Below are 23,072 nucleotides of genomic sequence, written 5' to 3' on the forward strand. Positions count from 1 at the left end.
AACTGCACTATGTTTTGACTGTGGTAAAGACTTGTTTAATGTCATACAAGAACAAAAGTCCACCTTTTTTTGGCTAAAATGACCCAAACTGAGATGAAGAAAGAAAACCACTGCTGACGTTCGAAATCAAGATTTTCTGTTTACTAAACAGGCACTTAGACCAACTAAGCCAAAGGACAAAAAGGTGTGATACTTTAGAAAGCCTGCTTAGCGAGTCAGATGCATAAAGAGGAGGAATTTCAAAATAAAATCCACTGGTTTTAAGTTGTCATGCTTGATGCCATCTTTCTTCCTTTTTGGCCCTTATACAGAAGACATTCTTCATCTCACAATTGCACTATCAGTAAAGACGTAGCCAAGGTAAATTTGAGGTTTCATGCAAGTTAAAATCCCATTTTTAAGATAGGAAGTTTCTTTTTGAGATGATGAAAACAAGGCACTGCTAAGATTCGAACTCAGGATCTCCTGTTTACTAGACAGGCGCTTTAACCAACTAAGCCACAGCACCACAAGCTGGAAAGCCTATGAAATCTAGGGAAGATGTAAGCACCGATCAAACCTTTCAAGTGGTTAACTTAACAAGACAACATTGAGTTGAGTTTCATTCCATGCACACAGAAACGTGGAACAGGATTTCATTCTCAGTCATGACAATTAAGCAACCAAGTAAATTATGAATAGCATTCATTCAACGACATTGACAATTTGCAGAATGCAATAGAATCTGGATCGATGACAAGGCCTTGGGTTTTGAAGTTCCATAATTGAATGATCCATCTTCTAGCACAGCTTCAATTTGGTACTTGTTTTTCTTCCAAGTTATGACACAGAATAGGCAGATTGAAGGAATGCCACAGCAGGGCCAAAAGAGTTTGCCCCAATCTAACTGTAAAGAATAGACACTGTAATATCTTCAACGAAAACACACTGACCCGTAAAAATAATCATTACATCTTTTCTCCTTAGCGCATGTGCGCCGTGTAGACGAGGTGGCCGAGTGGTTAAGGCGATGGACTGCTAATCCATTGTGCTCTGCATGCATGGGTTCGAATCCCATCCTCGTCGGTTTATTCTGCTTGTTTCATGTTGTATTGTTTTGTTTTCATTTCTAACCAAAGCGGTAGATACGTCAAGCTTGAAAGTTTATATTCCTTTTTAAGAAAGCTGCTATCAAACTTTGCAGAGTTAGAAGTGTAATTCCACTGGTTTTATTTTGAAATGCTTGATGCCATCCTTTATTCTCTAAAGAAAGTTATATCGTCTAATTCCTTTTTAAGCGTTTCGACAGCAGAGATTTTTTTTCTCTCAACTGCACTATGTTTTGACTGTGGTAAAGACTTGTTTAATGTCATACAAGAACAAAAGTCCACCTTTTTTTGGCTAAAATGACCCAAACTGAGATGAAGAAAGAAAACCACTGCTGACGTTCGAAATCAAGATTTTCTGTTTACTAAACAGGCACTTAGACCAACTAAGCCAAAGGACAAAAAGGTGTGATACTTTAGAAAGCCTGCTTAGCGAGTCAGATGCATAAAGAGGAGGAATTTCAAAATAAAATCCACTGGTTTTAAGTTGTCATGCTTGATGCCATCTTTCTTCCTTTTTGGCCCTTATACAGAAGACATTCTTCATCTCACAATTGCACTATCAGTAAAGACGTAGCCAAGGTAAATTTGAGGTTTCATGCAAGTTAAAATCCCATTTTTAAGATAGGAAGTTTCTTTTTGAGATGATGAAAACAAGGCACTGCTAAGATTCGAACTCAGGATCTCCTGTTTACTAGACAGGCGCTTTAACCAACTAAGCCACAGCACCACAAGCTGGAAAGCCTATGAAATCTAGGGAAGATGTAAGCACCGATCAAACCTTTCAAGTGGTTAACTTAACAAGACAACATTGAGTTGAGTTTCATTCCATGCACACAGAAACGTGGAACAGGATTTCATTCTCAGTCATGACAATTAAGCAACCAAGTAAATTATGAATAGCATTCATTCAACGACATTGACAATTTGCAGAATGCAATAGAATCTGGATCGATGACAAGGCCTTGGGTTTTGAAGTTCCATAATTGAATGATCCATCTTCTAGCACAGCTTCAATTTGGTACTTGTTTTTCTTCCAAGTTATGACACAGAATAGGCAGATTGAAGGAATGCCACAGCAGGGCCAAAAGAGTTTGCCCCAATCTAACTGTAAAGAATAGACACTGTAATATCTTCAACGAAAACACACTGACCCGTAAAAATAATCATTACATCTTTTCTCCTTAGCGCATGTGCGCCGTGTAGACGAGGTGGCCGAGTGGTTAAGGCGATGGACTGCTAATCCATTGTGCTCTGCATGCATGGGTTCGAATCCCATCCTCGTCGGTTTATTCTGCTTGTTTCATGTTGTATTGTTTTGTTTTCATTTCTAACCAAAGCGGTAGATACGTCAAGCTTGAAAGTTTATATTCCTTTTTAAGAAAGCTGCTATCAAACTTTGCAGAGTTAGAAGTGTAATTCCACTGGTTTTATTTTGAAATGCTTGATGCCATCCTTTATTCTCTAAAGAAAGTTATATCGTCTAATTCCTTTTTAAGCGTTTCGACAGCAGAGATTTTTTTTCTCTCAACTGCACTATGTTTTGACTGTGGTAAAGACTTGTTTAATGTCATACAAGAACAAAAGTCCACCTTTTTTTGGCTAAAATGACCCAAACTGAGATGAAGAAAGAAAACCACTGCTGACGTTCGAAATCAAGATTTTCTGTTTACTAAACAGGCACTTAGACCAACTAAGCCAAAGGACAAAAAGGTGTGATACTTTAGAAAGCCTGCTTAGCGAGTCAGATGCATAAAGAGGAGGAATTTCAAAATAAAATCCACTGGTTTTAAGTTGTCATGCTTGATGCCATCTTTCTTCCTTTTTGGCCCTTATACAGAAGACATTCTTCATCTCACAATTGCACTATCAGTAAAGACGTAGCCAAGGTAAATTTGAGGTTTCATGCAAGTTAAAATCCCATTTTTAAGATAGGAAGTTTCTTTTTGAGATGATGAAAACAAGGCACTGCTAAGATTCGAACTCAGGATCTCCTGTTTACTAGACAGGCGCTTTAACCAACTAAGCCACAGCACCACAAGCTGGAAAGCCTATGAAATCTAGGGAAGATGTAAGCACCGATCAAACCTTTCAAGTGGTTAACTTAACAAGACAACATTGAGTTGAGTTTCATTCCATGCACACAGAAACGTGGAACAGGATTTCATTCTCAGTCATGACAATTAAGCAACCAAGTAAATTATGAATAGCATTCATTCAACGACATTGACAATTTGCAGAATGCAATAGAATCTGGATCGATGACAAGGCCTTGGGTTTTGAAGTTCCATAATTGAATGATCCATCTTCTAGCACAGCTTCAATTTGGTACTTGTTTTTCTTCCAAGTTATGACACAGAATAGGCAGATTGAAGGAATGCCACAGCAGGGCCAAAAGAGTTTGCCCCAATCTAACTGTAAAGAATAGACACTGTAATATCTTCAACGAAAACAAACTGACCCGTAAAAATAATCATTACATCTTTTCTCCTTAGCGCATGTTCGCCATGTAGACGAGGTGGCCGAGTGGTTAAGGCGATGGACTGCTAATCCATTGTGCTCTGCATGCATGGGTTCGAATCCCATCCGCGTCGGTTTGTTCTGCGTGTTTCATGTTGTATTGTTTTGTTTTCATTTCTAGCCAAAGCGGTAGATACGTCAAGCTTGAAAGTTTATCTTCCTTTTTAAGAAAGCTGCTATCAAACTTTGCAGAGTTAGAAGTGTAATTCCACTGGTTTTATTTTGAAATGCTTGATGCCATCCTTTATTCTCTAAAGAAAGTTATGTCGTCTAATTCCTTTTTAAGCGTTTCGACAGCAGAGATTTTTTTTCTCTCAACTGCACTATGTTTTGACTATGGTAAAGACTTGTTTAATGTCATACAAGAACAAAAGTCCACCTTTTTTTGGCTAAAATGACCCAAACCGAGATGAAGAAAGAAAACCACTGCTGACGTTCGAAATCAAGATTTTCTGTTTACTAAACAGGCGCTTAGACCAACTAAGCCAAAGGACAAAAAGGTGTGATACTTTAAAAAGCCTGCTTAGCGAGTCAGATGCATAAAGAGGAGGAATTTCAAAATAAAATCCACTGGTTTTAAGTTGTCATGCTTGATGCCATCTTTCTTCCTTTTTGGCCCTTATACAGAAGACATTCTTCATCTCACAATTGCACTATCAGTAAAGACGTAGCCAAGGTAAATTTGAGGTTTCATGCAAGTTAAAATCCCATTTTTAAGATAGGAAGTTTCTTTTTGAGATGATGAAAACAAGGCACTGCTAAGATTCGAACTCAGGATCTCCTGTTTACTAGACAGGCGCTTTAACCAACTAAGCCACAGCACCACAAGCTGGAAAGCCTATGAAATCTAGGGAAGATGTAAGCACCGATCAAACCTTTCAAGTGGTTAACTTAACAAGACAACATTGAGTTGAGTTTCATTCCATGCACACAGAAACGTGGAACAGGATTTCATTCTCAGTCATGACAATTAAGCAACCAAGTAAATTATGAATAGCATTCATTCAACGACATTGACAATTTGCAGAATGCAATAGAATCTGGATCGATGACAAGGCCTTGGGTTTTGAAGTTCCATAATTGAATGATCCATCTTCTAGCACAGCTTCAATTTGGTACTTGTTTTTCTTCCAAGTTATGACACAGAATAGGCAGATTGAAGGAATGCCACAGCAGGGCCAAAAGAGTTTGCCCCAATCTAACTGTAAAGAATAGACACTGTAATATCTTCAACGAAAACAAACTGACCCGTAAAAATAATCATTACATCTTTTCTCCTTAGCGCATGTTCGCCATGTAGACGAGGTGGCCGAGTGGTTAAGGCGATGGACTGCTAATCCATTGTGCTCTGCATGCATGGGTTCGAATCCCATCCGCGTCGGTTTGTTCTGCGTGTTTCACGTTGTATTGTTTTGTTTTCATTTCTAGCCAAAGCGGTAGATACGTCAAGCTTGAAAGTTTATCTTCCTTTTTAAGAAAGCTGCTATCAAACTTTGCAGAGTTAGAAGTGTAATTCCACTGGTTTTATTTTGAAATGCTTGATGCCATCCTTTATTCTCTAAAGAAAGTTATGTCGTCTAATTCCTTTTTAAGCGTTTCGACAGCAGAGATTTTTTTTCTCTCAACTGCACTATGTTTTGACTATGGTAAAGACTTGTTTAATGTCATACAAGAACAAAAGTCCACCTTTTTTTGGCTAAAATGACCCAAACCGAGATGAAGAAAGAAAACCACTGCTGACGTTCGAAATCAAGATTTTCTGTTTACTAAACAGGCGCTTAGACCAACTAAGCCAAAGGACAAAAAGGTGTGATACTTTAAAAAGCCTGCTTAGCGAGTCAGATGCATAAAGAGGAGGAATTTCAAAATAAAATCCACTGGTTTTAAGTTGTCATGCTTGATGCCATCGTTCTTCCTTTTTGGCCCTTATACAGAAGACATTCTTCATCTCACAATTGCACTATCAGTAAAGACGTAGCCAAGGTAAATTTGAGGTTTCATGCAAGTTAAAATCCCATTTTTAAGATAGGAAGTTTCTTTTTGAGATGATGAAAACAACGCACTGCTAAGATTCGAACTCAGGATCTCCTGTTTACTAGACAGGCGCTTTAACCAACTAAGCCACAGCACCACAAGCTGGAAAGCCTATGAAATCTAGGGAAGATGTAAGCACCGATCAAACCTTTCAAGTGGTTAACTTAACAAGACAACATTGAGTTGAGTTTCATTCCATGCACACAGAAACGTGGAACAGGATTTCATTCTCAGTCATGACAATTAAGCAACCAAGTAAATTATGAATAGCATTCATTCAACGACATTGACAATTTGCAGAATGCAATAGAATCTGGATCGATGACAAGGCCTTGGGTTTTGAAGTTCCATAATTGAATGATCCATCTTCTAGCACAGCTTCAATTTGGTACTTGTTTTTCTTCCAAGTTATGACACAGAATAGGCAGATTGAAGGAATGCCACAGCAGGGCCAAAAGAGTTTGCCCCAATCTAACTGTAAAGAATAGACACTGTAATATCTTCAACGAAAACACACTGACCCGTAAAAATAATCATTACATCTTTTCTCCTTAGCGCATGTGCGCCATGTAGACGAGGTGGCCGAGTGGTTAAGGCGATGGACTACTAATCCATTGTGCTCTGCATGCATGGGTTCGAATCCCATCCTCGTCGGTTTATTCTGCTTGTTTCATGTTGTATTGTTTTGTTTTCATTTCTAACCAAAGCGGTAGATACGTCAAGCTTGAAAGTTTATATTCCTTTTTAAGAAAGCTGCTATCAAACTTTGCAGAGTTAGAAGTGTAATTCCACTGGTTTTATTTTGAAATGCTTGATGCCATCCTTTATTCTCTAAAGAAAGTTATATCGTCTAATTCCTTTTTAAGCGTTTCGACAGCAGAGATTTTTTTTCTCTCAACTGCACTATGTTTTGACTGTGGTAAAGACTTGTTTAATGTCATACAAGAACAAAAGTCCACCTTTTTTTGGCTAAAATTACCCAAACTGAGATGAAGAAAGAAAACCACTGCTGACGTTCAAAATCAAGATTTTCTGTTTACTAAACAGGCACTTAGACCAACTAAGCCAAAGGACAAAAAGGTGTGATACTTTAGAAAGCCTGCTTAGCGAGTCAGATGCATAAAGAGGAGGAATTTCAAAATAAAATCCACTGGTTTTAAGTTGTCATGCTTGATGCCATCTTTCTTCCTTTTTGGCCCTTATACAGAAGACATTCTTCATCTCACAATTGCACTATCAGTAAAGACGTAGCCAAGGTAAATTTGAGGTTTCATGCAAGTTAAAATCCCATTTTTAAGATAGGAAGTTTCTTTTTGAGATGATGAAAACAAGGCACTGCTAAGATTCGAACTCAGGATCTCCTGTTTACTAGACAGGCGCTTTAACCAACTAAGCCACAGCACCACAAGCTGGAAAGCCTATGAAATCTAGGGAAGATGTAAGCACCGATCAAACCTTTCAAGTGGTTAACTTAACAAGACAACATTGAGTTGAGTTTCATTCCATGCACACAGAAACGTGGAACAGGATTTCATTCTCAGTCATGACAATTAAGCAACCAAGTAAATTATGAATAGCATTCATTCAACGACATTGACAATTTGCAGAATGCAATAGAATCTGGATCGATGACAAGGCCTTGGGTTTTGAAGTTCCATAATTGAATGATCCATCTTCTAGCACAGCTTCAATTTGGTACTTGTTTTTCTTCCAAGTTATGACACAGAATAGGCAGATTGAAGGAATGCCACAGCAGGGCCAAAAGAGTTTGCCCCAATCTAACTGTAAAGAATAGACACTGTAATATCTTCAACGAAAACAAACTGACCCGTAAAAATAATCATTACATCTTTTCTCCTTAGCGCATGTGCGCCATGTAGACGAGGTGGCCGAGTGGTTAAGGCGATGGACTGCTAATCCATTGTGCTCTGCATGCATGGGTTCGAATCCCATCCTCGTCGGTTTATTCTGCTTGTTTCATGTTGTATTGTTTTCATTTCTAGCCAAAGCGGTAGATACGTCAAGCTTGAAAGTTTATCTTCCTTTTTAAGAAAGCTGCTATCAAACTTTGCAGAGTTAGAAGTGTAAATCCACTGGTTTTATTTTGAAATGCTTGATGCCATCCTTTATTCTCTAAAGAAAGTTATATCGTCTAATTCCTTTTTAAGCGTTTCGACAGCAGAGATTTTTTTTCTCTCAACTGCACTATGTTTTGACTGTGGTAAAGACTTGTTTAATGTCATACAAGAACAAAAGTCCACCTTTTTTTGGCTAAAATGACCCAAACTGAGATGAAGAAAGAAAACCACTGCTGACGTTCGAAATCAAGATTTTCTGTTTACTAAACAGGCACTTAGACCAACTAAGCCAAAGGACAAAAAGGTGTGATACTTTAGAAAGCCTGCTTAGCGAGTCAGATGCATAAAGAGGAGGAATTTCAAAATAAAATCCACTGGTTTTAAGTTGTCATGATTGATGCCATCTTTCTTCCTTTTTGGCCCTTATACAGAAGACATTCTTCATCTCACAATTGCACTATCAGTAAAGACGTAGCCAAGGTAAATTTGAGGTTTCATGCAAGTGAAAATCCCATTTTTAAGATAGGAAGTTTCCTATCAGAAAATCAAGATTTTCTGTTTACTAAACAGGCACTTAGACCAACTAAGCCAAAGGACAAAAAGGTGTGATACTTTAGAAAGCCTGCTTAGCGAGTCAGATGCATAAAGAGGAGGAATTTCAAAATAAAATCCACTGGTTTTAAGTTGTCATGATTGATGCCATCTTTCTTCCTTTTTGGCCCTTATACAGAAGACATTCTTCATCTCACAATTGCACTATCAGTAAAGACGTAGCCAAGGTAAATTTGAGGTTTCATGCAAGTGAAAATCCCATTTTTAAGATAGGAAGTTTCCTATCAGAAAATCAAGATTTTCTGTTTACTAAACAGGCACTTAGACCAACTAAGCCAAAGGACAAAAAGGTGTGATACTTTAGAAAGCCTGCTTAGCGAGTCAGATGCATAAAGAGGAGGAATTTCAAAATAAAATCCACTGGTTTTAAGTTGTCATGATTGATGCCATCTTTCTTCCTTTTTGGCCCTTATACAGAAGACATTCTTCATCTCACAATTGCACTATCAGTAAAGACGTAGCCAAGGTAAATTTGAGGTTTCATGCAAGTGAAAATCCCATTTTTAAGATAGGAAGTTTCCTATCAGAAAATCAAGATTTTCTGTTTACTAAACAGGCACTTAGACCAACTAAGCCAAAGGACAAAAAGGTGTGATACTTTAGAAAGCCTGCTTAGCGAGTCAGATGCATAAAGAGGAGGAATTTCAAAATAAAATCCACTGGTTTTAAGTTGTCATGCTTGATGCCATCTTTCTTCCTTTTTGGCCCTTATACAGAAGACATTCTTCATCTCACAATTGCACTATCAGTAAAGACGTATTCAAGGTAAATTTGAGGTTTCATGCAAGTGAAAATCCCATTTTTAAGATAGGAAGTTTCTTTTTGAGATGATGAAAACAAGGCACTGCTGAGATTCGAACTCAGGATCTCCTGTTTACTAGACAGGCGCTTTAACCAACTAAGCCACAGCACCACAAGCTGGAAAACCTATGAAATGCAATAGAATCTGGATCGATGACAAGGCCTTGGGTTTTGAAGTTCCATAATTGAATGATCCATCTTCTAGCACAGCTTCAACTTGGTACTTGTTTTTCTTCCAAGTTATGACACAGAATAGGCAGATTGAAGGAATGCCACAGCAGGGCCAAAAGAGTTTGCCCCAATCTAACTGTAAAGAATAGACACTGTAATATCTTCAATGAAAACACACTGACCCGTAAAAATAATCATTACATCTTTTCTCCTTAGCGCATGTGCGCCATGTAGACGAGGTGGCCGAGTGGTTAAGGCGATGGACTGCTAATCCATTGTGCTCTGCATGCATGGGGTCGAATCCCATCCTCGTCGGTTTATTCTGCTTGTTTCATGTTGTATTGTTTTGTTTTCATTTCTAGCCAAAGCGGTAGATACGTCAAGCTTGAAAGTTTATCTTCCTTTTTAAGAAAGCTGCTATCAAACTTTGCAGCGTTAGAAGTGTAAATCCACTGGTTTTATTTTGAAATGCTTGATGCCATCCTTTATTCTCTAAAGAAAGTTATATCGTCTAATTCCTTTTTAAGCGTTTCGACAGCAGAGATTTTTTTTCTCTCAACTGCACTATGTTTTGACTGTGGTAAAGACTTGTTTAATGTCATACAAGAACAAAAGTCCACCTTTTTTTTGCTAAAATGACCCAAACTGAGATGAAAGAAAACCACTGCTGACGTTCGAAATCAAGATTTTCTGTTTACTAAACAGGCACTTAGACCAACTAAGCCAAAGGACAAAAAGGTGTGATACTTTAGAAAGCCTGCTTAGCGAGTCAGATGCATAAAGAGGAGGAATTTCAAAATAAAATCCACTGGTTTTAAGTTGTCATGCTTGATGCCATCTTTCTTCCTTTTTGGCCCTTATACAGAAGACATTCTTCATCTCACAATTGCACTATCAGTAAAGACGTAGCCAAGGTAAATTTGAGGTTTCATGCAAGTGAAAATCCCATTTTTAAGATAGGAAGTTTGTTTTTGAGATGATGAAAACAAGGCACTGCTGAGATTCGAACTCAGGATCTCCTGTTTACTAGACAGGCGCTTTAACCAACTAAGCCACAGCACCACAAGCTGAAAAGCCTATGAAATGCAATAGAATCTGGATCGATGACAAGGCCTTGGGTTTTGAAGTTCCATAATTGAATGATCCATCTTCTAGCACAGCTTCAACTTGGTACTTGTTTTTCTTCCAAGTTATGACACAGAATAGGCAGATTGAAGGAATGCCACAGCAGGGCCAAAAGAGTTTGCCCCAATCTAACTGTAAAGAATAGACACTGTAATATCTTCAATGAAAACACACTGACCCGTAAAAATAATCATTACATCTTTTCTCCTTAGCGCATGTGCGCCATGTAGACGAGGTGGCCGAGTGGTTAAGGCGATGGACTGCTAATCTATTGTGCTCTGCATGCATGGGTTCGAATCCCATCCTCGTCGGTTTATTCTGCTTGTTTCATGTTGTATTGTTTTCATTTCTAGCCAAAGCGGTAGATACGTCAAGCTTGAAAGTTTATCTTCCTTTTTAAGAAAGCTGCTATCAAACTTTGCAGAGTTAGAAGTGTAAATCCACTGGTTTTATTTTGAAATGCTTGATGCCATCCTTTATTCTCCAAAGAAAGTTATATCGTCTAATTCCTTTTTAAGCGTTTCGACAGCAGATATTTTTTTTCTCTCAACTGCACTATGTTTTGACTGTGGTAAAGACTTGTTTAATGTCATACAAGAACAAAAGTCCACCTTTTTTTTGCTAAAATGACCCAAACTGAGATGAAGAAAGAAAACCACTGCTGACGTTCGAAATCAAGATTTTCTGTTTACTAAACAGGCACTTAGACCAACTAAGCCAAAGGACAAAAAGGTGTGATACTTTAGAAAGCCTGCTTAGCGAGTCAGATGCATAAAGAGGAGGAATTTCAAAATAAAATCCACTGGTTTTAAGTTGTCATGCTTGATGCCATCTTTCTTCCTTTTTGGCCCTTATACAGAAGACATTCTTCATCTCACAATTGCACTATCAGTAAAGACGTAGCCAAGGTAAATTTGAGGTTTCATGCAAGTGAAAATCCCATTTTTAAGATAGGAAGTTTCTTTTTGAGATGATGAAAACAAGGCACTGCTGAGATTCGAACTCAGGATCTCCTGTTTACTAGACAGGCGCTTTAACCAACTAAGCCACAGCACCACAAGCTGGAAAGCCTATGAAATGCAATAGAATCTGGATCGATGACAAGGCCTTGGGTTTTGAAGTTCCATAATTGAATGATCCATCTTCTAGCACAGCTTCAACTTGGTACTTGTTTTTCTTCCAAGTTATGACACAGAATAGGCAGATTGAAGGAATGCCACAGCAGGGCCAAAAGAGTTTGCCACAATCTAACTGTAAAGAATAGACACTGTAATATCTTCAATGAAAACACACTGACCCGTAAAAATAATCATTACATCTTTTCTCCTTAGCGCATGTGTGCCATGGACTGCTAATCCATTGTGCTCTGCATGCATGGGTTCGAATCCCATCCTCGTCGGTTTATTCTGCTTGTTTCATGTTGTATTGTTTTCATTTCTAGCCAAAGCGGTAGATACGTCAAGCTTGAAAGTTTATCTTCCTTTTTAAGAAAGCTGCTATCAAACTTTGCAGAGTTAGAAGTGTAAATCCACTGGTTTTATTTTGAAATGCTTGATGCCATCCTTTATTCTCTAAAGAAAGTTATATCGTCTAATTCCTTTTTAAGCGTTTCGACAGCAGAGATTTTTTTTCTCTCAACTGCACTATGTTTTGACTGTGGTAAAGACTTGTTTAATGTCATACAAGAACAAAAGTCCACCTTTTTTTTGCTAAAATGACCCAAACTGAGATGAAGAAAGAAAACCACTGCTGACGTTCGAAATCAAGATTTTCTGTTTACTAAACAGGCACTTAGACCAACTAAGCCAAAGGACAAAAAGGTGTGATACTTTAGAAAGCCTGCTTAGCGAGTCAGATGCATAAAGAGGAGGAATTTCAAAATAAAATCCACTGGTTTTAAGTTGTCATGCTTGATGCCATCTTTCTTCCTTTTTGGCCCTTATACAGAAGACATTCTTCATCTCACAATTGCACTATCAGTAAAGACGTAGCCAAGGTAAATTTGAGGTTTCATGCAAGTGAAAATCCCATTTTTAAGATAGGAAGTTTCTTTTTGAGATGATGAAAACAAGGCACTGCTGAGATTCGAACTCAGGATCTCCTGTTTACTAGACAGGCGCTTTAACCAACTAAGCCACAGCACCACAAGCTGGAAAGCCTATGAAATGCAATAGAATCTGGATCGATGACAAGGCCTTGGGTTTTGAAGTTCCATAATTGAATGATCCATCTTCTAGCACAGCTTCAACTTGGTACTTGTTTTTCTTCCAAGTTATGACACAGAATAGGCAGATTGAAGGAATGCCACAGCAGGGCCAAAAGAGTTTGCCCCAATCTAACTGTAAAGAATAGACACTGTAATATCTTCAATGAAAACACACTGACCCGTAAAAATAATCATTACATCTTTTCTCCTTAGCGCATGTGTGCCATGTAGACGAGGTGGCCGAGTGGTTAAGGCGATGGACTGCTAATCCATTGTGCTCTGCATGCATGGGTTCGAATCCCATCCTCGTCGGTTTATTCTGCTTGTTTCATGTTGTATTGTTTTCATTTCTAGCCAAAGCGGTAGATACGTCAAGCTTGAAAGTTTATCTTCCTTTTTAAGAAAGCTGCTATCAAACTTTGCAGAGTTAGAAGTGTAAATCCACTGGTTTTATTTTGAAATGCTTGATGCCATCCTTTATTCTCTAAAGAAAGTTATATCGTCTAATTCCTTTTTAAGCGTTTCGACAGCAGAGATTTTTTTTCTCTCAACTGCACTATGTTTTGACTGTGGTAAAGACTTGTTTAATGTCATACAAGAACAAAAGTCCACCTTTTTTTTGCTAAAATGACCCAAACTGAGATGAAGAAAGAAAACCACTGCTGACGTTCGAAATCAAGATTTTCTGTTTACTAAACAGGCACTTAGACCAACTAAGCCAAAGGACAAAAAGGTGTGATACTTTAGAAAGCCTGCTTAGCGAGTCAGATGCATAAAGAGGAGGAATTTCAAAATAAAATCCACTGGTTTTAAGTTGTCATGCTTGATGCCATCTTTCTTCCTTTTTGGCCCTTATACAGAAGACATTCTTCATCTCACAATTGCACTATCAGTAAAGATGTAGCCAAGGTAAATTTGAGGTTTCATGCAAGTGAAAATCCCATTTTTAAGATAGGAAGTTTCCTATCAGAAAATCAAGATTTTCTGTTTACTAAACAGGCACTTAGACCAACTAAGCCAAAGGACAAAAAGGTGTGATACTTTAGAAAGCCTGCTTAGCGAGTCAGATGCATAAAGAGGAGGAATTTCAAAATAAAATCCACTGGTTTTAAGTTGTCATGATTGATGCCATCTTTCTTCCTTTTTGGCCCTTATACAGAAGACATTCTTCATCTCACAATTGCACTATCAGTAAAGACGTAGCCAAGGTAAATTTGAGGTTTCATGCAAGTGAAAATCCCATTTTTAAGATAGGAAGTTTCCTATCAGAAAATCAAGATTTTCTGTTTACTAAACAGGCACTTAGACCAACTAAGCCAAAGGACAAAAAGGTGTGATACTTTAGAAAGCCTGCTTAGCGAGTCAGATGCATAAAGAGGAGGAATTTCAAAATAAAATCCACTGGTTTTAAGTTGTCATGCTTGATGCCATCTTTCTTCCTTTTTGGCCCTTATACAGAAGACATTCTTCATCTCACAATTGCACTATCAGTAAAGACGTATTCAAGGTAAATTTGAGGTTTCATGCAAGTGAAAATCCCATTTTTAAGATAGGAAGTTTCTTTTTGAGATGATGAAAACAAGGCACTGCTGAGATTCGAACTCAGGATCTCCTGTTTACTAGACAGGCGCTTTAACCAACTAAGCCACAGCACCACAAGCTGGAAAACCTATGAAATGCAATAGAATCTGGATCGATGACAAGGCCTTGGGTTTTGAAGTTCCATAATTGAATGATCCATCTTCTAGCACAGCTTCAACTTGGTACTTGTTTTTCTTCCAAGTTATGACACAGAATAGGCAGATTGAAGGAATGCCACAGCAGGGCCAAAAGAGTTTGCCCCAATCTAACTGTAAAGAATAGACACTGTAATATCTTCAATGAAAACACACTGACCCGTAAAAATAATCATTACATCTTTTCTCCTTAGCGCATGTGCGCCATGTAGACGAGGTGGCCGAGTGGTTAAGGCGATGGACTGCTAATCCATTGTGCTCTGCATGCATGGGGTCGAATCCCATCCTCGTCGGTTTATTCTGCTTGTTTCATGTTGTATTGTTTTGTTTTCATTTCTAGCCAAAGCGGTAGATACGTCAAGCTTGAAAGTTTATCTTCCTTTTTAAGAAAGCTGCTATCAAACTTTGCAGCGTTAGAAGTGTAAATCCACTGGTTTTATTTTGAAATGCTTGATGCCATCCTTTATTCTCTAAAGAAAGTTATATCGTCTAATTCCTTTTTAAGCGTTTCGACAGCAGAGATTTTTTTTCTCTCAACTGCACTATGTTTTGACTGTGGTAAAGACTTGTTTAATGTCATACAAGAACAAAAGTCCACCTTTTTTTTGCTAAAATGACCCAAACTGAGATGAAAGAAAACCACTGCTGACGTTCGAAATCAAGATTTTCTGTTTACTAAACAGGCACTTAGACCAACTAAGCCAAAGGACAAAAAGGTGTGATACTTTAGAAAGCCTGCTTAGCGAGTCAGATGCATAAAGAGGAGGAATTTCAAAATAAAATCCACTGGTTTTAAGTTGTCATGCTTGATGCCATCTTTCTTCCTTTTTGGCCCTTATACAGAAGACATTCTTCATCTCACAATTGCACTATCAGTAAAGACGTAGCCAAGGTAAATTTGAGGTTTCATGCAAGTGAAAATCCCATTTTTAAGATAGGAAGTTTGTTTTTGAGATGATGAAAACAAGGCACTGCTGAGATTCGAACTCAGGATCTCCTGTTTACTAGACAGGCGCTTTAACCAACTAAGCCACAGCACCACAAGCTGAAAAGCCTATGAAATGCAATAGAATCTGGATCGATGACAAGGCCTTGGGTTTTGAAGTTCCATAATTGAATGATCCATCTTCTAGCACAGCTTCAACTTGGTACTTGTTTTTCTTCCAAGTTATGACACAGAATAGGCAGATTGAAGGAATGCCACAGCAGGGCCAAAAGAGTTTGCCCCAATCTAACTGTAAAGAATAGACACTGTAATATCTTCAATGAAAACACACTGACCCGTAAAAATAATCATTACATCTTTTCTCCTTAGCGCATGTGCGCCATGTAGACGAGGTGGCCGAGTGGTTAAGGCGATGGACTGCTAATCCATTGTGCTCTGCATGCATGGGTTCGAATCCCATCCTCGTCGGTTTATTCTGCTTGTTTCATGTTGTATTGTTTTCATTTCTAGCCAAAGCGGTAGATACGTCAAGCTTGAAAGTTTATCTTCCTTTTTAAGAAAGCTGCTATCAAACTTTGCAGAGTTAGAAGTGTAAATCCACTGGTTTTATTTTGAAATGCTTGATGCCATCCTTTATTCTCCAAAGAAAGTTATATCGTCTAATTCCTTTTTAAGCGTTTCGACAGCAGATATTTTTTTTCTCTCAACTGCACTATGTTTTGACTGTGGTAAAGACTTGTTTAATGTCATACAAGAACAAAAGTCCACCTTTTTTTTGCTAAAATGACCCAAACTGAGATGAAGAAAGAAAACCACTGCTGACGTTCGAAATCAAGATTTTCTGTTTACTAAACAGGCACTTAGACCAACTAAGCCAAAGGACAAAAAGGTGTGATACTTTAGAAAGCCTGCTTAGCGAGTCAGATGCATAAAGAGGAGGAATTTCAAAATAAAATCCACTGGTTTTAAGTTGTCATGCTTGATGCCATCTTTCTTCCTTTTTGGCCCTTATACAGAAGACATTCTTCATCTCACAATTGCACTATCAGTAAAGACGTAGCCAAGGTAAATTTGAGGTTTCATGCAAGTGAAAATCCCATTTTTAAGATAGGAAGTTTCTTTTTGAGATGATGAAAACAAGGCACTGCTGAGATTCGAACTCAGGATCTCCTGTTTACTAGACAGGCGCTTTAACCAACTAAGCCACAGCACCACAAGCTGGAAAGCCTATGAAATGCAATAGAATCTGGATCGATGACAAGGCCTTGGGTTTTGAAGTTCCATAATTGAATGATCCATCTTCTAGCACAGCTTCAACTTGGTACTTGTTTTTCTTCCAAGTTATGACACAGAATAGGCAGATTGAAGGAATGCCACAGCAGGGCCAAAAGAGTTTGCCACAATCTAACTGTAAAGAATAGACACTGTAATATCTTCAATGAAAACACACTGACCCGTAAAAATAATCATTACATCTTTTCTCCTTAGCGCATGTGTGCCATGGACTGCTAATCCATTGTGCTCTGCATGCATGGGTTCGAATCCCATCCTCGTCGGTTTATTCTGCTTGTTTCATGTTGTATTGTTTTCATTTCTAGCCAAAGCGGTAGATACGTCAAGCTTGAAAGTTTATCTTCCTTTTTAAGAAAGCTGCTATCAAACTTTGCAGAGTTAGAAGTGTAAATCCACTGGTTTTATTTTGAAATGCTTGATGCCATCCTTTATTCTCTAAAGAAAGTTATATCGTCTAATTCCTTTTTAAGCGTTTCGACAGCAGAGATTTTTTTTCTCTCAACTGCACTATGTTTTGACTGTGGTAAAGACTTGTTTAATGTCATACAAGAACAAAAGTCCCCTTTTTTTTTGCTAAAATGACCCAAACTGAGATGAAGAAAGAAAACCACTGCTGACGTTCGAAATCAAGATTTTCTGTTTACTAAACAGGCACTTAGACCAACTAAGCCAAAGGACAAAAAGGTGTGATACTTTAGAAAGCCTGCTTAGCGAGTCAGATGCATAAAGAGGAGGAATTTCAAAATAAAATCCACTGGTTTTAAGTTGTCATGCTTGATGCCATCTTTCTTCCTTTTTGGCCCTTATACAGAAGACATTCTTCATCTCACAATTGCACTATCAGTAAAGACGTAGCCAAGGTAAATTTGAGGTTTCATGCAAGTGAAAATCCCATTTTTAAGATAGGAAGTTTCTTTTTGAGATGATGAAAACAAGGCACTGCTGAGATTCGAACTCAGGATCTCCTGTTTACTAGACAGGCGCTTTAACCAACTAAGCCACAGCACCACAAGCTGGAAAGCCTATGAAATGCAATAGAATCTGGATCGATGACAAGGCCTTGGGTTTTGAAGTTCCATAATTGAATGATCCATCTTCTAGCACAGCTTCAACTTGGTACTTGTTTTTCTTCCAAGTTATGACACAGAATAGGCAGATTGAAGGAATGCCACAGCAGGGCCAAAAGAGTTTGCCCCAATCTAACTGTAAAGAATAGACACTGTAATATCTTCAATGAAAACACACTGACCCGTAAAAATAATCATTACATCTTTTCTCCTTAGCGCATGTGTGCCATGTAGACGAGGTGGCCGAGTGGTTAAGGCGATGGACTGCTAATCCATTGTGCTCTGCATGCATGGGTTCGAATCCCATCCTCGTCGGTTTATTCTGCTTGTTTCATGTTGTATTGTTTTCATTTCTAGCCAAAGCGGTAGATACGTCAAGCTTGAAAGTTTATCTTCCTTTTTAAGAAAGCTGCTATCAAACTTTGCAGAGTTAGAAGTGTAAATCCACTGGTTTTATTTTGAAATGCTTGATGCCATCCTTTATTCTCTAAAGAAAGTTATATCGTCTAATTCCTTTTTAAGCGTTTCGACAGCAGAGATTTTTTTTCTCTCAACTGCACTATGTTTTGACTGTGGTAAAGACTTGTTTAATGTCATACAAGAACAAAAGTCCACCTTTTTTTTGCTAAAATGACCCAAACTGAGATGAAGAAAGAAAACCACTGCTGACGTTCGAAATCAAGATTTTCTGTTTACTAAACAGGCACTTAGACCAACTAAGCCAAAGGACAAAAAGGTGTGATACTTTAGAAAGCCTGCTTAGCGAGTCAGATGCATAAAGAGGAGGAATTTCAAAATAAAATCCACTGGTTTTAAGTTGTCATGCTTGATGCCATCTTTCTTCCTTTTTGGCCCTTATACAGAAGACATTCTTCATCTCACAATTGCACTATCAGTAAAGATGTAGCCAAGGTAAATTTGAGGTTTCATGCAAGTGAAAATCCCATTTTTAAGATAGGAAGTTTCTTTTTGAGATGATGAAAACAAGGCACTGCTGAGATTCGAACTCAGGATCTCCTGTTTACTAGACAGGCGCTTTAACCAACTAAGCCACAGCACCACAAGCTGGAAAGCCTATGAAATGCAATAGAATCTGGATCGATGACAAGGCCTTGGGTTTTGAAGTTCCATAATTGAATGATCCATCTTCTAGCACAGCTTCAACTTGGTACTTGTTTTTCTTCCAAGTTATGACACAGAATAGGCAGATTGAAGGAATGCCACAGCAGGGCCAAAAGAGTTTGCCCCAATCTAACTGTAAAGAATAGACACTGTAATATCTTCAATGAAAACACACTGACCCGTAAAAATAATCATTACATCTTTTCTCCTTAGCGCATGTGCGCCATGTAGACGAGGTGGCCGAGTGGTTAAGGCGATGGACTGCTAATCCATTGTGCTCTGCATGCATGGGTTCGAATCCCATCCTCGTCGGTTTATTCTGCTTGTTTCATGTTGTATTGTTTTCATTTCTAGCCAAAGCGGTAGATACGTCAAGCTTGAAAGTTTATCTTCCTTTTTAAGAAAGCTGCTATCAAACTTTGCAGAGTTAGAAGTGTAAATCCACTGGTTTTATTTTGAAATGCTTGATGCCATCCTTTATTCTCTAAAGAAAGTTATATCGTCTAATTCCTTTTTAAGCGTTTCGACAGCAGAGATTTTTTTTCTCTCAACTGCACTATGTTTTGACTGTGGTAAAGACTTGTTTAATGTCATACAAGAACAAAAGTCCACCTTTTTTTTGCTAAAATGACCCAAACTGAGATGAAGAAAGAAAACCACTGCTGACGTTCGAAATCAAGATTTTCTGTTTACTAAACAGGCACTTAGACCAACTAAGCCAAAGGACAAAAAGGTGTGATACTTTAGAAAGCCTGCTTAGCGAGTCAGATGCATAAAGAGGAGGAATTTCAAAATAAAATCCACTGGTTTTAAGTTGTCATGCTTGATGCCATCTTTCTTCCTTTTTGGCCCTTATACAGAAGACATTCTTCATCTCACAATTGCACTATCAGTAAAGACGTAGCCAAGGTAAATTTGAGGTTTCATGCAAGTGAAAATCCCATTTTTAAGATAGGAAGTTTCTTTTTGAGATGATGAAAACAAGGCACTGCTGAGATTCGAACTCAGGATCTCCTGTTTACTAGACAGGCGCTTTAACCAACTAAGCCACAGCACCACAAGCTGAAAAGCCTATGAAATGCAATAGAATCTGGATCGATGACAAGGCCTTGGGTTTTGAAGTTCCATAATTGAATGATCCATCTTCTAGCACAGCTTCAACTTGGTACTTGTTTTTCTTCCAAGTTATGACACAGAATAGGCAGATTGAAGGAATGCCACAGCAGGGCCAAAAGAGTTTGCCCCAATCTAACTGTAAAGAATAGACACTGTAATATCTTCAATGAAAACACACTGACCCGTAAAAATAATCATTACATCTTTTCTCCTTAGCGCATGTGCGCCATGTAGACGAGGTGGCCGAGTGGTTAAGGCGATGGACTGCTAATCCATTGTGCTCTGCATGCATGGGTTCGAATCCCATCCTCGTCGGTTTATTCTGCTTGTTTCATGTTGTATTGTTTTCATTTCTAGCCAAAGCGGTAGATACGTCAAGCTTGAAAGTTTATCTTCCTTTTTAAGAAAGCTGCTATCAAACTTTGCAGAGTTAGAAGTGTAAATCCACTGGTTTTATTTTGAAATGCTTGATGCCATCCTTTATTCTCTAAAGAAAGTTATATCGTCTAATTCCTTTTTAAGCGTTTCGACAGCAGAGATTTTTTTTCTCTCAACTGCACTATGTTTTGACTGTGGTAAAGACTTGTTTAATGTCATACAAGAACAAAAGTCCACCTTTTTTTTGCTAAAATGACCCAAACTGAGATGAAGAAAGAAAACCACTGCTGACGTTCGAAATCAAGATTTTCTGTTTACTAAACAGGCACTTAGACCAACTAAGCCAAAGGACAAAAAGGTGTGATACTTTAGAAAGCCTGCTTAGCGAGTCAGATGCATAAAGAGGAGGAATTTCAAAATAAAATCCACTGGTTTTAAGTTGTCATGCTTGATGCCATCTTTCTTCCTTTTTGGCCCTTATACAGAAGACATTCTTCATCTCACAATTGCACTATCAGTAAAGACGTAGCCAAGGTAAATTTGAGGTTTCATGCAAGTGAAAATCCCATTTTTAAGATAGGAAGTTTCTTTTTGAGATGATGAAAACAAGGCACTGCTGAGATTCGAACTCAGGATCTCCTGTTTACTAGACAGGCGCTTTAACCAACTAAGCCACAGCACCACAAGCTGGAAAGCCTATGAAATGCAATAGAATCTGGATCGATGACAAGGCCTTGGGTTTTGAAGTTCCATAATTGAATGATCCATCTTCTAGCACAGCTTCAACTTGGTACTTGTTTTTCTTCCAAGTTATGACACAGAATAGGCAGATTGAAGGAATGCCACAGCAGGGCCAAAAGAGTTTGCCCCAATCTAACTGTAAAGAATAGACACTGTAATATCTTCAATGAAAACACACTGACCCGTAAAAATAATCATTACATCTTTTCTCCTTAGCACATGTGCGCCATGTAGACGAGGTGGCCGAGTGGTTAAGGCGATGGACTGCTAATCCATTGTGCTCTGCATGCATGGGTTCGAATCCCATCCTCGTCGGTTTATTCTGCTTGTTTCATGTTGTATTGTTTTCATTTCTAGCCAAAGCGGTAGATACGTCAAGCTTGAAAGTTTATCTTCCTTTTTAAGAAAGCTGCTATCAAACTTTGCAGAGTTAGAAGTGTAAATCCACTGGTTTTATTTTGAAATGCTTGATGCCATCCTTTATTCTCTAAAGAAAGTTATATCGTCTAATTCCTTTTTAAGCGTTTCGACAGCAGAGATTTTTTTTCTCTCAACTGCACTATGTTTTGACTGTGGTAAAGACTTGTTTAATGTCATACAAGAACAAAAGTCCACCTTTTTTTTGCTAAAATGACCCAAACTGAGATGAAGAAAGAAAACCACTGCTGACGTTCGAAATCAAGATTTTCTGTTTACTAAACAGGCACTTAGACCAACTAAGCCAAAGGACAAAAAGGTGTGATACTTTAGAAAGCCTGCTTAGCGAGTCAGATGCATAAAGAGGAGGAATTTCAAAATAAAATCCACTGGTTTTAAGTTGTCATGCTTGATGCCATCTTTCTTCCTTTTTGGCCCTTATACAGAAGACATTCTTCATCTCACAATTGCACTATCAGTAAAGACGTAGCCAAGGTAAATTTGAGGTTTCATGCAAGTGAAAATCCCATTTTTAAGATAGGAAGTTTCTTTTTGAGATGATGAAAACAAGGCACTGCTGAGATTCGAACTCAGGATCTCCTGTTTACTAGACAGGCGCTTTAACCAACTAAGCCACAGCACCACAAGCTGGAAAGCCTATGAAATGCAATAGAATCTGGATCGATGACAAGGCCTTGGGTTTTGAAGTTCCATAATTGAATGATCCATCTTCTAGCACAGCTTCAACTTGGTACTTGTTTTTCTTCCAAGTTATGACACAGAATAGGCAGATTGAAGGAATGCCACAGCAGGGCCAAAAGAGTTTGCCCCAATCTAACTGTAAAGAATAGACACTGTAATATCTTCAATGAAAACACACTGACCCGTAAAAATAATCATTACATCTTTTCTCCTTAGCACATGTGCGCCATGTAGACGAGGTGGCCGAGTGGTTAAGGCGATGGACTGCTAATCCATTGTGCTCTGCATGCATGGGTTCGAATCCCATCCTCGTCGGTTTATTCTGCTTGTTTCATGTTGTATTGTTTTCATTTCTAGCCAAAGCGGTAGATACGTCAAGCTTGAAAGTTTATCTTCCTTTTTAAGAAAGCTGCTATCAAACTTTGCAGAGTTAGAAGTGTAAATCCACTGGTTTTATTTTGAAATGCTTGATGCCATCCTTTATTCTCTAAAGAAAGTTATATCGTCTAATTCCTTTTTAAGCGTTTCGACAGCAGAGATTTTTTTTCTCTCAACTGCACTATGTTTTGACTGTGGTAAAGACTTGTTTAATGTCATACAAGAACAAAAGTCCACCTTTTTTTTGCTAAAATGACCCAAACTGAGATGAAGAAAGAAAACCACTGCTGACGTTCGAAATCAAGATTTTCTGTTTACTAAACAGGCACTTAGACCAACTAAGCCAAAGGACAAAAAGGTGTGATACTTTAGAAAGCCTGCTTAGCGAGTCAGATGCATAAAGAGGAGGAATTTCAAAATAAAATCCACTGGTTTTAAGTTGTCATGCTTGATGCCATCTTTCTTCCTTTTTGGCCCTTATACAGAAGACATTCTTCATCTCACAATTGCACTATCAGTAAAGACGTAGCCAAGGTAAATTTGA

At 38.3% G+C, this 23,072-nt stretch overlaps 23 non-coding genes across 23 annotated transcripts; 11 read left to right on the forward strand and 12 right to left on the reverse strand.

Moving 5' to 3' along the window:
* The first annotated feature begins 983 nt into the window (after positions 1-983).
* TRNAS-GCU (transfer RNA serine (anticodon GCU)) lies at positions 984-1,065 on the forward strand. The gene has a single exon. It is a non-coding gene; the product is annotated as a tRNA-Ser (tRNA).
* A 1,225-nt stretch (positions 1,066-2,290) lies between these two features.
* On the forward strand, positions 2,291-2,372 carry TRNAS-GCU (transfer RNA serine (anticodon GCU)). The gene has a single exon. It is a non-coding gene; the product is annotated as a tRNA-Ser (tRNA).
* Positions 2,373-6,211: 3,839 nt separating this feature from the next.
* Positions 6,212-6,293, forward strand: TRNAS-ACU (transfer RNA serine (anticodon ACU)). The gene has a single exon. It is a non-coding gene; the product is annotated as a tRNA-Ser (tRNA).
* A 1,225-nt stretch (positions 6,294-7,518) lies between these two features.
* On the forward strand, positions 7,519-7,600 carry TRNAS-GCU (transfer RNA serine (anticodon GCU)). The gene has a single exon. It is a non-coding gene; the product is annotated as a tRNA-Ser (tRNA).
* Positions 7,601-9,168: 1,568 nt separating this feature from the next.
* Positions 9,169-9,242, reverse strand: TRNAT-AGU (transfer RNA threonine (anticodon AGU)). The gene has a single exon. It is a non-coding gene; the product is annotated as a tRNA-Thr (tRNA).
* A 1,047-nt stretch (positions 9,243-10,289) lies between these two features.
* TRNAT-AGU (transfer RNA threonine (anticodon AGU)) lies at positions 10,290-10,363 on the reverse strand. The gene has a single exon. It is a non-coding gene; the product is annotated as a tRNA-Thr (tRNA).
* Positions 10,364-11,408: 1,045 nt separating this feature from the next.
* On the reverse strand, positions 11,409-11,482 carry TRNAT-AGU (transfer RNA threonine (anticodon AGU)). Its single transcript has one exon. It is a non-coding gene; the product is annotated as a tRNA-Thr (tRNA).
* Positions 11,483-12,496: 1,014 nt separating this feature from the next.
* Positions 12,497-12,570, reverse strand: TRNAT-AGU (transfer RNA threonine (anticodon AGU)). The gene has a single exon. It is a non-coding gene; the product is annotated as a tRNA-Thr (tRNA).
* A 292-nt stretch (positions 12,571-12,862) lies between these two features.
* TRNAS-GCU (transfer RNA serine (anticodon GCU)) lies at positions 12,863-12,944 on the forward strand. Its single transcript has one exon. It is a non-coding gene; the product is annotated as a tRNA-Ser (tRNA).
* Positions 12,945-14,213: 1,269 nt separating this feature from the next.
* On the reverse strand, positions 14,214-14,287 carry TRNAT-AGU (transfer RNA threonine (anticodon AGU)). The gene has a single exon. It is a non-coding gene; the product is annotated as a tRNA-Thr (tRNA).
* Positions 14,288-15,334: 1,047 nt separating this feature from the next.
* Positions 15,335-15,408, reverse strand: TRNAT-AGU (transfer RNA threonine (anticodon AGU)). Its single transcript has one exon. It is a non-coding gene; the product is annotated as a tRNA-Thr (tRNA).
* A 292-nt stretch (positions 15,409-15,700) lies between these two features.
* Positions 15,701-15,782, forward strand: TRNAS-GCU (transfer RNA serine (anticodon GCU)). Its single transcript has one exon. It is a non-coding gene; the product is annotated as a tRNA-Ser (tRNA).
* A 671-nt stretch (positions 15,783-16,453) lies between these two features.
* TRNAT-AGU (transfer RNA threonine (anticodon AGU)) lies at positions 16,454-16,527 on the reverse strand. Its single transcript has one exon. It is a non-coding gene; the product is annotated as a tRNA-Thr (tRNA).
* A 1,014-nt stretch (positions 16,528-17,541) lies between these two features.
* On the reverse strand, positions 17,542-17,615 carry TRNAT-AGU (transfer RNA threonine (anticodon AGU)). Its single transcript has one exon. It is a non-coding gene; the product is annotated as a tRNA-Thr (tRNA).
* Positions 17,616-17,907: 292 nt separating this feature from the next.
* Positions 17,908-17,989, forward strand: TRNAS-GCU (transfer RNA serine (anticodon GCU)). Its single transcript has one exon. It is a non-coding gene; the product is annotated as a tRNA-Ser (tRNA).
* A 671-nt stretch (positions 17,990-18,660) lies between these two features.
* TRNAT-AGU (transfer RNA threonine (anticodon AGU)) lies at positions 18,661-18,734 on the reverse strand. The gene has a single exon. It is a non-coding gene; the product is annotated as a tRNA-Thr (tRNA).
* A 292-nt stretch (positions 18,735-19,026) lies between these two features.
* On the forward strand, positions 19,027-19,108 carry TRNAS-GCU (transfer RNA serine (anticodon GCU)). Its single transcript has one exon. It is a non-coding gene; the product is annotated as a tRNA-Ser (tRNA).
* Positions 19,109-19,779: 671 nt separating this feature from the next.
* TRNAT-AGU (transfer RNA threonine (anticodon AGU)) lies at positions 19,780-19,853 on the reverse strand. Its single transcript has one exon. It is a non-coding gene; the product is annotated as a tRNA-Thr (tRNA).
* Positions 19,854-20,145: 292 nt separating this feature from the next.
* On the forward strand, positions 20,146-20,227 carry TRNAS-GCU (transfer RNA serine (anticodon GCU)). The gene has a single exon. It is a non-coding gene; the product is annotated as a tRNA-Ser (tRNA).
* Positions 20,228-20,898: 671 nt separating this feature from the next.
* Positions 20,899-20,972, reverse strand: TRNAT-AGU (transfer RNA threonine (anticodon AGU)). Its single transcript has one exon. It is a non-coding gene; the product is annotated as a tRNA-Thr (tRNA).
* A 292-nt stretch (positions 20,973-21,264) lies between these two features.
* Positions 21,265-21,346, forward strand: TRNAS-GCU (transfer RNA serine (anticodon GCU)). Its single transcript has one exon. It is a non-coding gene; the product is annotated as a tRNA-Ser (tRNA).
* A 671-nt stretch (positions 21,347-22,017) lies between these two features.
* Positions 22,018-22,091, reverse strand: TRNAT-AGU (transfer RNA threonine (anticodon AGU)). Its single transcript has one exon. It is a non-coding gene; the product is annotated as a tRNA-Thr (tRNA).
* Positions 22,092-22,383: 292 nt separating this feature from the next.
* On the forward strand, positions 22,384-22,465 carry TRNAS-GCU (transfer RNA serine (anticodon GCU)). Its single transcript has one exon. It is a non-coding gene; the product is annotated as a tRNA-Ser (tRNA).
* The last annotated feature ends 607 nt before the right edge of the window (positions 22,466-23,072 follow it).

This window comes from Ranitomeya imitator, chromosome 7 (genome assembly GCF_032444005.1).
Source record: "Ranitomeya imitator isolate aRanImi1 chromosome 7, aRanImi1.pri, whole genome shotgun sequence".
Lineage (NCBI taxonomy): Eukaryota > Metazoa > Chordata > Amphibia > Anura > Dendrobatidae > Ranitomeya > Ranitomeya imitator.